General features: G+C 51.0%; 1 long non-coding RNA gene across 1 annotated transcript; it reads left to right on the top strand.

Moving 5' to 3' along the window:
- The first annotated feature begins 3,264 nt into the window (after nt 1–3,264).
- On the top strand, nt 3,265–8,326 carry LOC105608368 (uncharacterized). Its single transcript, XR_006060683.2, has 3 exons — nt 3,265–6,726; nt 6,940–7,044; nt 7,387–8,326. It is a non-coding gene; the product is annotated as an uncharacterized LOC105608368 (long non-coding RNA).
- Nucleotides 8,327–11,353: the final 3,027 nt, after the last annotated feature.

Here is an 11,353-nt window from a genome sequence, read left to right as displayed (position 1 = left end):
AACAAAGTTCTGGACTCTGGAGGACAAGAAAACAAGAAAAAGCCCTTTTTATTTTAAAAAAAAAAAAAAAAAAAGACTTCCTTATTCACAACCTCACTGCCCATGGAGTGAAACTGATCACTTTTGTAAAACATTTCATTTTCTGGCAGGGAAGTTCAAACCTGGCTGCGGGTTATAGCCTTTTCTTTGTGTCCAAGGATTTCCATGTGTGATTTCTCTTAATGTTAATTCTCTTTCTATCAAAATTTGAGTGTGTCACAAAACATTCTCGAAAGCACAGGATTCTTTTCTATCTAGTGGCTGTGAGAGGACTAACGGACACATGCCTTCTCTTAGATGATAACTAGCCCTCTGTGGACAGAATAACCACACTGCGGGAAAAGCCACTCCCCTCCCAGGCTTGTCGCCTAGGGGAGAGATTCTGAGGTGATGGAGGGGCAAGAACCCCGCAGCACCCAGCGCACGGGAGGCCAGCGGTCCCTTGGCCACCGGCCACGCTGGCTTTCAGGGCTGTGGGACCACCATCGCCACAGACACGGCAGCGCTCTCAGCGTAGTTCAAAGGCCGTGTGGTGTTGAGTGGACACCCATCTCAGGGCCCAGAGCTGAGGAAACCGCAGAAACCTGTAGGAAGAATAATAGCAGCACTCCTTCAAGCATAGGACCTTGGGGTTGATCGTCTCTTGTGCTTCTAAGAGGGTCTACACAAAGCTGGTTCTCAACGAAAATTTGTTGCAAGAAAAGTACCTGTTTCCTGTCTCTAGGACAGCTCTGTGGCATCGAACTTTCTGTTGGATAGAAAGATTCTTTATCTGTATTGTCCTGGTGGCAACCACCTGTGGCTACTGAGCCTTTGAAATGTGGCCAGTGTACCTGGAGGGCTTCCCAGATGATGCTGGCGGTAGAGAACTCGCTTACCAGTGCAGGAGACGCAGGAGCCCCTTGTTCCACCCCTGGGTCGGGAAGATCCCAGGGAGAAAGATGTGGCAACCCACTCCAGTATTCTTGCCTGGAAAATCGCATGGACGGAGGAGCCTGGCGGGCTAAGCTGATGGGGTTGCAAAGAGTTGGACACACGTTCTGCAAGTTTAGTACCACAGATGCGCTGTTTACCTGACCACGTGCTCTATACGTATCTGTGCTTTTACATAAAACCAGTGTAATTTCTTGCTTCCCAAGAACCGATTTTCATCACCTTGTAGGGGGAAGGGGTAATATCACCTTGGTTGAGAATGTTCTAGAATGGACTAAGTCTTCTTGGCAACAAAGAGGGGTGAAGTCAAAAAGGCATGCACCGGTTCCAGTCAGGTTTTAGCTTTAGTCCTGGCTCTGCCTCTTGGGGGCAAATTGTGTACTGAGTCCCTTCAGCCGTGTCTGACTCTTTGCCACACCCCACTGTAACCCATCTGGCTCCTCTGTCCATGGGATTCTCCAGCAAGAATACTGGAGTGGGTGGCCATTTCCTCCTCCAGAGGAACATCTCAACCCAGGGATCAAACCGAATCTCCTGCATTGGCTGGGTGGATTCCTTACCACTAGGGCCACATGGGAAGCTTCATCTCTAAGTTTCTGTCTTGCTCATCTGTAAAATGGGAATAAAACTATTTCATGGGGTGACAAGGATTCATTAAGAGCTTGTGGCACACACTAGGTACTTTCCAGATGTTGGCTGGTTTCATCACATTCATTCTGGCATTACAGCCGATTTTCCAACCTCTTGTTTACAAAGGTTGCTATTTTGGATTCTCTTTTTTCCCCAATAGTCATTTAAAAATTAATAGAGTTAATTTACAATGTCGTGTTAGCTTCAGGTGTGTAGCCAAGTGATTCAGTTAATACATATGAGTGTGTGTGTGTGAAGCGAAGTGCAGGTTGGTCAGTCATGTCCAACTCTTTGCGACCCCATGGACTATACAGTCCATGAAATTCTCCAGGCCAGAATACTGGAGTAGGTAGCCTTTATCTTCTCCAGGGGATCTTCCCAACCCAGGGATCGAACCCAGCTCTCCCACATGGCAAGTGGATTCTTTACCAGCTGAGCTGCAAGGGGAGCCCATATGTGTGTGTATTATATATATATATTCTTTTTCAGATTCGTTTCCACTATAGGTTATTATAAGACATTAGACATAGCTCCCTGTGTGATAGACGAGGTCCTTTTGTTCACCTACTTTATATAGAGTAGTATATATACACGTTAGGGCTTCCTGGGTGGCTCAGGTGGTAAAGGATCCACCTGCGATGCAGGAAACCCGGCTTCAGTCCTTGGGTCAAGAAGATCCCCTGGAGAAGGAAATGACAAGCCGCTTCAGTGCTCTTGCCTGGAGAATTCCACAGGCAGAGGAGCCTGGCGGGCTACAGTCCACGGGGTCACAAAAGGCCAAACACAACTGAGCGACTAACACACACACACATTTATACGTTAATTCCAGATCCCTAGTTTATCCATTTTGGATTCTTTAAAAGGGTGATTACAGTGTCTAGGAACAGCTCGTTCTCTGTTCTTTCAGGGTCAAGGTTCTTAAGAATTCACTGCTCAGACAGACATAGGGCATCGTCCTCCTCCAGCTCAAGTCAAATCTTCCAAACACTTATTAAGGCCCTTCAGAGCTGATGAGACAAAGCACAGGCGGCATCTGCCCCATATAAAATATGCACAGTAACACTATCTTAATTAGATGTACATGTCTCTGAAGATATAAATAAATGCTTCCTTTTTGATATGTCTGATTTAATAGCCTAATAACAGGGGAATGTTGCTGAAATATAATTCAGGGGGTGAGGGAGAAATTAATAAACTCAAATATTTAAAGCTCAACAGCAATTAACAGCCCATTTAAAACGAATTTCTAATTTTAAATTGTATTTATCCTTATCCAACCAGGACTAAGCCCCGGGGTTCATCATTATTCATTTTCAGACCTAGCAGGGTGCAGCGCCCTTTGCTTGGGAAGCAGTTTCAGATTCCATTTTCCGGGGGCAGCCTACCGTGAAGCCAGCCAGGGCAGAGAAGAAGGCAGAGGCCCACCTGAGTGGCCACGGGCACAGGCTTTCCCGCTTTCCGGTGCGCTGCGGTAGCTTCTCTCACTTCCTTAGGAATTTGGAATTCAACGTTCAGCCTGCGTGTTCAGCTGCACGCATTCGCACACATGCAAACCGGATGTGGTTTCTCTTAAGGGTCCCCAGGCCTCACGGATGGTCTCCCTGGGCACCCCGCCGAGTCCTGACTTCCTTGGTGGCATACGGCAGAAACATGAAGGTGAGTGTCCAGGTATGGACACCTAGGACACACCCTAGAGGGATCGCTCCTGCCTGCGCCCCCACGAAGAGGGAGTGTGGTGGGCTCAGCGCCCCCTGCATTGTCCCCGCTGGGCCCTGCGTCTGATGGGACCGAGGCGGGGCAGGAAGTGGGGTGGAGCTGGAGGCAGCGTGTGCTGGTGGTGGTCTAGTCACTCAGTCGTGTCTGACTCTGTGACCCCATGGACTGTAGCCCACCAGGCTCCTCTGTCCATGGGATTCTCCAGGCAAGAATACTGGAGTGGGTTGCCATGTCCTTCTCTAGGGGATCTTCCCAACCCAGGGATCAAACACGGGTCTCCTACACTGCAGACAGACTCTTTACCCACTAAACTATAAGGGAAGATCTACAAGGGTGTGCTGGCTCTTCCTAAAACATGCTCCATCCAGCTGGGGCTGCCGAAAGCGCACAGGAGTGGATGGAACCAAGTAAGTCAAGGTCATTCCCTTAAGGATAAATTCAGTTCAGTTCAGTCACTCAGTCATATCCAGTTCTTTGGAATCCCATGGACTGCAGCACGCCAGGCCTCCCTGTCCATCACCAACTCCCAGAGCTTACTCAAACTCATGTCCGTCGAGTCGGTAATGCCATCCAATCATCTCATCCTCTGCTGTCCCCTTCTTCTCCCACCTTCAATCTTTCCCAGCATCATGGTCTTTTCAAATGAGTCAGCTCTTTGCATCAGGTGGCCAAAGTATTGGAGCTTCAGCTTCAACATCAGTCCTTCCAATGAACACCCAGGACTGATTAAGGATAAATTGTTATGTATTAACCCAGTGGGAGGACATGCAGGAAGAAAGGCAAACAGGTATATGCAGTCTTCTGTGCCTGCAGAGGGTCCAGACGAGGAGACACCTTGTTGCAAGGGCTGCGCCTTCTGCAGAGGAGCGGGCATCGCGGGCCAGTCCTGGCTACTTTGCCAGGTCCAACAAACCCGTGGACCCCTTCTCTGAGAAGTCCTCACTCCCCCTCGGGCTTACACCGCGTGATTCTGTCCAATGGTCCCAGCCACACGTCTCTCCCACTCAGCTTCTCTCCCCCGGAATTTGAAACCAGCAGTAGTGGTACCAACTTTCTGCTGCTTACAAGATCTGAGAGAGGCAAGTCAGGAAGCTGGGATGGACGCTATTCAGGGTGGCCACTGTTGGCTGACCCGGGGCAGGGAGAGCTGGTTTATAGGCAGAGAAATGAAGAGGACGGGAAACCATAAGTGATCAAGTGACTGCCTGGGATCTGAAGGTTTATCAGCATTTGCTCTTGGTCTTTGCAAGACTGAACTATTCTTCTGGCCCTTGCTGTTTTTGTTGCCCAGTCGCTAAGTCATGTCCGACTCTTTGCGACCCCATGGACTGCAGCACACCAGGCTTCCCTGTCCTTCACCATCTCCTGGAATTTGCTCAAACTCATGTCCATTGAGTCGTGATGCTCTCCAATCATTCCATTCTCCATCTCCGTCTTCTTCTCCTGCCCTCAATTTTTCCCAGCATCAGGGTCTTTTCTGACCCTCCCTTGGGCACTGTTTATCTAAAGAAGAAACTCCTCCTTATTTTATGCTGAAACACACATGGGCCAAGATCTGTCCACCAATAAAACACATTAACTAGTCCCAGTGATATAGGAGAGATGTGGACCTCACTGGAAAAGAAAAAGTGAAAGTCATTCAGTCATGTCCAACTCTTTGCGATCCCAGGGACTAACTATACAGTCCATGGAATTCTCCAGGCCAGAATACTGGAGTGGGTAGCCTTTATCTTCTCCAGGGGATCTTCCCAACCCAGGGATCAAACCCAGGACTCCCACATTGCAGGCAGATTCGTTACCAGCTGAGCCACCAGGGAAGCCCACTGGCAATTCCCAAATGTTGGAAACAGCAGAGCAACCCAAGAGCAACTCCTACCACACGGGACATTTCTCCTCCTAGAGGCTGTGGGAAGGGGAGAGAACAGGCTGAGGAGTACAAGGTGGGCCAGTCAGGGCTTCCAGGAGCTCTTGGGGGCACCTCCTAGAATCAAAAAATTGATGCTTTTGAACTCTGCTGTTGGAGAAGACTCTTGAGAGTCCCCTGGACTGCAAGGACATCCAACCAGTCCATCCTAAAGGAGATCAGTCCTGAATATTCATTGTAAGGACTGATGCTAAAGCTGAAACTCCAATACTTTGGCCACCTGATGTGAAGAGCTAATTCATTGGAAAGGACGCTGATGCTGAGAAAGATTGAGGGTGGGAGGAGAAGGTAGGACAGAGGATGAGATGGTTGGATGGCACCACCGACTCAGTGGATATGAGTTTGAGCAAGATCTGGGAGACAGTGAAGGACAAGGAAGCCTGGTATGCTGTAGTCCATGGTGTTGCAAAGAGCCGGACACAACTGAGTGACTGAACAAAAACAGTGTGGAATCTTCCCAGACCAGGGATTGAACCCGTGTCCCCTAGATTGGCAGGAGAATTTCGATCCACTCTGTCACCAGGGATTCCCTGTTCGATCATTCTTAGTGTCTGTTAATCTTCTTTTAATTACAGTTTCTCTTGCTACCTAGGGCCTCGGGCCTAGTTTATTTCTAGGGGAGGATTTTATGCTTGTCAGTTGGGCTTCTCAGGGGGGAAAGGCACCCCAGCTTCTCAAAGGGGGTTTGAGCCCAAAGAATAAGATATTCCAAAGGATGGCTAGGCCAGTCAGATCACAAGTCCCATTTGCCCCATCTTAACACTGAAGCCAGAGGCATGGCACTTCCTTCAAGGGCCTGGGGGAGACAAGGAAGGTGCTGCTGAGGCTGGCTGGGGGGTCCATGATGAGCAGGACCCACGGCTGTTCCAGGCAGGAGCTGGGTGATTTGCCATCTGCAGGGGTCCAGAGGCAAGCTAGTAGATTATAAGAAGCAGGTGAACTGGGGAATCCAGAAAAGGTGTAGCCAATGTCTCCTATTAGTTAAGCTTCAGGTTTTTTCCGAGCAACCTTAAGTGAGAAATGGATATTTGACAGTTCCTGGGGTAGCTCAGAGAATTAACATTTGGGCATGCTCATTCTCTCAGTCATGTCCGACTCTTGACTCTTGGCGCCCTCATAGACTGTAGCTCTCCAGGGTCTTCTGTCCATGGGATTCTCCAGGCAAGAATAGTGGAGTGGGTTGCCATTTCCTCCTCCAGGGAATCTTCCCAACAGAGGGATCAACTCCATGTCTCTTTTGTCTCCTGCATTGGTCTTTACCCCTGAGCCATCTGGGAAGGCCAGAGAATTAACACAGCAGCCCAACAACCCACTCCAGTTGCCCACACAGAGTCCAGCGCCAGTGGTATCATTGAACTGACGTTTTCTGTTATTTGTCATTGCTGTTCCTGCTCCAGTGACATCCAGGCTTGCTCCACTGTCAAGTTTCAGGTTCCCCAAGGAGAATCTGGCTCCAGTGAAGTGTGAGAGCAACCAGCCACGGTGTAAGCATGAGCTGGGGTCTGGGACAGGTGGGCAGCAGGTGGCCAAAGTGTGCAGGGTATGAGTGGGTTGGGTGGGGCCTGGGAGCAGGAGCAAAGAAGCCTTGGGGGTGCCTGGTATGGAGCAGCAGATCTCAAATCCCAGAGAGACACAGGTGGGTTATAGTATCTAGCAACATTGACCTTGTTAGAAATTAAACCCCAGATGTTTTTCAGACACAAGGACCCAAGCACCTGGGCCATTAGAGTGAAGATGCTACCATGCCTCAGGCAGCCTCTGGAAGCCTCAACGGTCCGCTCCTGAGAGTAAGAAGGAAGAAGGTCAGTGACATGCTAGTTGTTGTTCAATCACAAACTTGTGTCCGACCCTTTGCGACCCCATGGACTGCAGCACGCTAGGCTTCCCTGTCCATCACCATCTCCTGAAGCTTGCTCAAACTCATGTCCATTGAGTCGGTGAAGCCATCCAACCATCTCATCCTCTCATCCCCTTCTCCTCCTGCCTTCAGTCTTTCCCAGCATCAGGGTCTTTTCCAATGAGTTGTCTCTTCACATCATGTGGCCAAAGTATTGGAGCTTCAGCTTCAGAATCAGTCCTTCTAATGCGTATTCAGCATTGATTTCCTTTAGGATTGACTGATTTGATCTTCTTGCATTCCGCAGAACTCTCAAGAATCTTCTCCAGCACCACAGCTCAAAAGCATAAATTCGTTGGCACTCAGCCTTCTTCATGGTCCAACACTCACATCCATACATGACTACTAGAAAAACCATAGCTTTGATTATACGGACCTTAGTCAGCAAACTGATGTCTTTACCCTTCATGGATCACAGCCTTGTCCTGGCAAAGGGGCTTGCATAGCTCATTGAAGCCACAGGCCATGTCATGCAGGGTCACCCAAGACGGATGGGTCACAGTGGAGAGTTCTGAAAAACGGTGGTCCACTGGAGAAGGGAATGGCAACCCCCCTGCATTCCCTCTTGCTGAGAGAACCCCATGAACACGAACACTATGAAAAGACATCCCAGTGTTCTTATGAAATTAGCCCTGACCTCAGGGATGTTCCAAAAGAGCCTGGAGTCTTCTCAGCCCGGGTCCATGCTGAGGGAGCAGCTCGTGTAGTGATTCAGAATGTGGGCCCGGAGCTGGGCGGCCTGAGTTTGGATCTTGCTCCACCTAGGCTTATTTGACAAGTTTCTCACCCCTCGGGGCTCCATGTCCTGTTCTGAAGATGGGAAGCACAGCACCTCACCCCCGCCCAGCACACAAGGTTAAACTTTGCAGCTCTGATGGGCCAGCCAGCCCCGGTCTGAGGACTGGCCTTGGGAAGTCTGTTCCATGAACGTTTCTGGTGCCAGACTCCTCCCACCCACCCCCCAACCCCTGGGAGAGGGCTCGGTGCCCCCAGCTGGGTGTGCCCTGGGGCCTCAGTGGTCCTTATCCTCGGGAGCTGGTGAGGTCAACAGCCCATGGAGCTGAGATGAGGTCCGATATCCCGTCAAAGACAATTCTCAAAAAGTATCTTTCTTATGGTTCCCGAGTCTTGTGTTGATCAGACACATCCTTCTCTGTGTCAATCAATAAAACATGAAATTGGACCAATTTTTGACTATATTATGTGTAATGAATACAGGCTTTCAAATGCTCAACATGATAGAAGTTCTGCAATGCGCCTCCTGCCTCCGGAGTGCTTCTCGGACCCTCAGCTCAACCAGAGCCCAGCCTTGGGGGCCGTGTCTGCCCCGGGCTGTGCCTGTATCTCCTGTGTCCCCTCCCCGGGCCTGCCTGCCCCTGCTGGCACCTCCAGCTTCCTTCCAGTGAGAACCTGGAGCCCAGATCATCCATCAGGTGGCTCTGAGAGGGGATACAGGCTAGGCCAGGGGACGGATCCGAGGGAAGAAGGGGGCTGGGAGGTGATGCTGGGGGGACGTGCACGTGCAAGAGACACGAAGGGGCCCTGCTTGGGCTCCTGCCTGGCGCTGTGACCGTGCCATCCTTACTTTTAGAATAACTGCTGTGAACTGAGAAGAAGAGGGAAGAACGCGTTTCCCTCGTGCTTGCGAGTCTAGGGCAATCCATCCATTATTGGCCGCAAATCACACAGGATCTGCCGCCTGAGGGTCCAGTGACACCCCCAGCCTTGCTTTGGCTCTCTCACCCCCAACATGCCTGCTCCCACCCATGACCTCTGGTTCCCTCCCTGCAACAGGGAAACTTTCAGTTTGGGGCCATTCTTCCTCATCAATGTTTACTGAGCAGAAGCAGCGACTTCAACCCTGAGATGCCCACAGAGCACCCCCGGTTTCACTTCCCTGCCCTGCCTCCCCGGCCCGTTCTTTGTCAGCAGGGTTACATTTCCAGTTTTTCCTGTGGAGCTCTGGGCGCCCCGCTCATGGTCGTAAGAGGGTAGAGTTGACAGAGGTGCAGAGACCATCTCTTTCCACCGAGACCACCGAGATTACAGATGAGGAGATGGGTTGGAGCAGTTAAGGATTTACTCGAGAATGTGCAGATAACAATGAAGGCATTTCCAAGCCCGTGACCACCTGCCTGGATGTGGGGACAAAGGTCCCAAGTTCCGAGACTCTCCCCTCCCTCCTCGCATGCCTCTGGTCCAGCTGTGGCCCGCCGGGCAGGTAGAAAGCATCCACCTCTGGTTTGTGAAATACTTTGTGACTTCAGGGAGAAAGCTGAGTTGTGTTCAGTCGTGTTTGGCTCTTGGCGACCACTATGGACTGTGGCCCGCCAGGCTCCTCTGTCCATGGGATTCTCCAGGCATGAATACTGGAGTGGGTGCCATTCCCTTCTCCACCAGAGAGAAAAAGCCTTACCTAAATGAACAGGGAAGGAAACACATTTGGAAAAAACATGGACAGTATTTATACTCTTGTAACACAATCTGGCTTCTCCCTCTCGTTCTCCTAAGTTTTGTTCCTGTTAATACTCGCCAAAGGGTTCTCTGCAGCCTAAGATGTCAGCTGATAAGGGATCCTGGAGATTTGCATAATAATAAGGGACTCTTGAAGGCCCAGGAGTTCTCAAGACTCAAAGGAATGAAGTTATGAAAGTGGAAAATTAAACCCACTGCTGCTAGATTCCACGGGGCCTTCCCCCAGCCCGTCACCATGCTGCTTGGTGAGTAGGGTCAGGAGGTCTTGACCTGCCCAACAGATGGCCCACTGTGGGGCGGCCAGCAGGAAGGCGCACCCTGCAGCCAACAGGCAAGGGACGTGAGCACTGGAGCCCACAAGCACTCTTACCCACGTTCCTCCCTTTACCTGTGACCAGAGAGGGCAAGTGGTTTCCTTTAGGTCACCAGCTCATGGCAGCTCAGGCAGTCTGCAGGAGCTCCCAGCGGCTCAGCCCAGTGTTCCTTCTGCTAATGGACCCTGCTCCTCTGACACCCCTGCTGTTGGCAGACAGCTCCAGACGAGCCGTGACCTTGGGTCTCAATGTCGTCAGCTCAAGAATCAGCCCTCAAGGGAGGTGGGCATCATCAGCCCTGTTCTGGGGCAGCCCCCCTGTGAGGGAAGGACCCAAGCCCCTACGTCTGCTCAGGTCACCCCCCTGGTTCAAAAATTCTCCAGGGCCAGCCCTGTCCTCTCAAGCTTCTCATCCTGGATGGCCTTGGGCGTCCTGAAGCACTGATTTTAAACTTGCAAGGGGAAAAGACCACGTCATTCGCTTATATGTTCATTGTGAAAAGAAACCAAGCTTCCTTGACTTTGCAGGATGATACAAGAATTCTGGTTCTTTCAGGCTGTTGGTTCCAATGTGGTGGACTGAGTTGACTTTGCTCTGGTTCTGGGGCTCTTCTGGAGAAGTTCGAGGCACATAGAGGCAGGAGTCAACCTTAGCCCATGCTGGCAGTGAGGTCCTTCCTGACTGGACCCCTGCCTTGCACATGGGACTGGCCTCCTGGGACCCAACGGTCCAGTTACACCAAATTGCCTGGTCCTCCCCAGATGCCCTGTGTCTCTTGTCCCCCAGGTGCTTGCTCATGCGGGGCCCTGAGCTCATCTCAAACTGGGCACTCTTCTTAAAAATTAATTAATTAATTTTGGGCTGCAATGGCATCACCAACTCAATGGACATGAGTTTGAGTAAACTGGGAGTTGGTCACGGACAGGGAGGGCTGGCATGCTGCAGGTCCACGGGGTCGCAAAGAGTCGGACACTACTGAGTGACTGAACTGAACTGAACTGCGCTGGGCCTTCATTCCCGCCTGTAGACTTTCTCTAGTTGAAGCAAGCATGAGCTGCTCTCTAGCTATGGGGCCCCGGCTACTCTTTGCAGTGGCTTCACCTTTTGCACACCACAGGCTCCAGGCTTTAGTAGCTGGGCACACAGGTTCTAGGGTGTGGGCTCAGAATTCTGCCTCACAGGCTTAGTTGCTTTGTGGCACATGGACTCTTCCCAGGCCAGGGATGGAACCTGTGTCCCCCGCCTTGGCAGATGGATTCTTTATCGCTGCACCTGGAGGGGGGTCCAGGCGGGGCATTCTGGATGTTTGGGGCTGGGTAACTCTTTGTTGCAGCATGATTCTCTGCATTGCATCCAAAGCTGGCCTCCACCTGCCAGAGGAGCAGGACCAGACATCCTTCTGCTGATTTCTGAGCCTTAGTGATT

The sequence above is a fragment of the Ovis aries genome, chromosome 8, assembly GCF_016772045.2.
Source record: "Ovis aries strain OAR_USU_Benz2616 breed Rambouillet chromosome 8, ARS-UI_Ramb_v3.0, whole genome shotgun sequence".
In the NCBI taxonomy this organism is placed as follows: domain Eukaryota; kingdom Metazoa; phylum Chordata; class Mammalia; order Artiodactyla; family Bovidae; genus Ovis; species Ovis aries.
Note: the sequence above shows the minus strand (reverse complement) of the source record. Positions and strands in the feature narration are given on the sequence as shown.